The 2,015-nt window shown below is 41.3% G+C and overlaps 1 long non-coding RNA gene across 1 annotated transcript in view; it reads left to right on the plus strand.

The window, feature by feature from the left end:
* LOC116705681 (uncharacterized) overlaps positions 1-2,015 on the plus strand; it is a 19,480-nt gene that overhangs the window by 1,264 nt on the left and 16,201 nt on the right. The window contains exon 2 of the long non-coding RNA XR_004335992.1: positions 933-936. This is a non-coding gene — a long non-coding RNA (uncharacterized LOC116705681). The remainder of the gene's footprint in view (positions 1-932; positions 937-2,015) is intronic.

A 2,015-nucleotide genomic window follows, 5' to 3' on the forward strand; every position in this document is an offset into this window, starting at 1 on the left:
AGTTATCTTGAGACACTTTACAGATAGAGCGGGTCTAGACCACACTCTATAAATTACAGATAGAGCAGGTCTAGACCACTCTATAATTTACGGATAGAGCAGGTCTAGACCGCAGTCTATAATTTACAGATAGAGCAGGTCTAGACCACTATAATTTAAAGATAGAGCAGTTCTAGACCGCTCTATAATTTACAGATAGAGTAGGTCTAGACCTCACTGTATAATTTACAGATAGAGTAGGTCTAGACCACACACTATAATTTACAGATAGTTTACAGATAAAGTAGGTCTAGACCATTCTTTTATTTACAAGGACCCAACAGTTCTAGTAGTTCCCTCCAGAGCAAGCATTTAGTGCAACAGTGGTGAGAAAAAAACTCCCTTTTAGGAAGAAATCTGGGACAGATCCAGGCTCTTGGTATGGGGTGTCTGACGGCCGGTTGGGGGGGTGATATACAGCGGCAATAACAGTCACAGTAAAAGCTAATGGAACAGTCACTATAAATAGTAGTTCGTAGTAGTTCATGTCATAGCAGGAAGTTTGTTGACGTTTAGCTAACTGACTGGTTTCGTCTGGCTTGATTGATAGATATAATTGGGTGTCATCTGCATAACAACTAAAGTTAATTGAGTGTTTCCTAACAATATTACCCAGAAGAAGCATATAACAAGAGAATAGAAATGGTCCAAGCACTGAGCCTTGTGGAACGCCATGGCTGACTTTAGCGTACTTGGAGGATTTGTCGTTAACCTTAACAAATTGAGATTGATCGGATAAATATGACTTGAAGCCAACTAAATTCTCCAGTCTCTGTTACAAGATAGTATGGTCAGTGGTGTCAAATGCAGTACTAAGATCTAGTAAAACAAGTACAGAGACAACACAGACACACACACACATTAAGATCTAGTAAAACAAGTACAGAGACAAGTCCTGTGTCTGCAGCAGTCAGAAGGTCATTAGTCATTTTCACCAGAGCTGTCTCTGTGCTATGATGCTCTCTAAATCTTGACTGAAAGTCCTCAAGCAAACTATTGCTATGTAGAAAATAACATAACTGATTAGCGACTACCTTCTCAAGGATCTTGGAGATAAAGGGAAGTTTAGATATAGGTCTATAGTTGGCTAAGACCTCAGGGTCTGAGGGAGGGTTTTTTTCAGGAGAGGTTAATCACAGCTACTTTAAATGACTGCAGTACATAAATGTTAATAGAGACATATTGATCATGTCTAGTAATAATAATAATAACAATACATTTAATTTGTAATGCACTTCAAGAGTTCAATCAAAAGCTCTCCTAAAAAGATAGGTTTTAAAGCCATACGCTGAGAAAGATTGGAGGGTACGAGTTGAGGTTTGTGGGGTGAGGAGTTCCTTGAGTTGGGTGGGGGGGGGCTTCACCATGGATGCACGGATGGGTAAGAAGGGAGACCTTGCACTCAATCCTGAGTGAGACAGGAAGCCAGTGGAGTGATGGGGGGGATGTGGGCATGTTTAGGCACCCTCTTCAGGATTCTAGCAGCGCTGTATTGGATGTACTTTGGCTTCTGAAGGCTTTTCTCAGGGATCCCAGCGAGGAGCGCATTGAAGTAGTCCAGCCTGGAGGAGACAAAAGCAAGCTTTTCAACATCTGCTGGCGTGAGTGTGGGAAGGAGTTTGGCGATGTTTCTGAGTAATGGAGTGTTAACCACGGGTAACGCTTCTTTAAGTAGCCTCATTGGAATGGGATCTAAGAGACAGGTAGATGGCTTAGCTAAAGAGACCTTAGACATTTATTGTTGAAGGTCTATAGGACAGAAGCAGTCTAAGTATATGTCAGGTCTTGTTGATCTTTCTATTGCTACTGCGTTTGAAGGTGAACCGTTGAAATTGAGGGCAAAAGGTGATCATCTCTAATTGTTATAATTTTATCATTAAAGAGGCTCATAAAGTTGTCACTACTCAGAGCTATAGGAATAGATGGCTCAATAGAGCTGGGACTCTGTCAGCCTGGCTACAGTGCTGAAAAGAAAC

The sequence above is a fragment of the Etheostoma spectabile genome, chromosome 17 (assembly GCF_008692095.1).
Source record: "Etheostoma spectabile isolate EspeVRDwgs_2016 chromosome 17, UIUC_Espe_1.0, whole genome shotgun sequence".
NCBI lineage: Eukaryota > Metazoa > Chordata > Actinopteri > Perciformes > Percidae > Etheostoma > Etheostoma spectabile.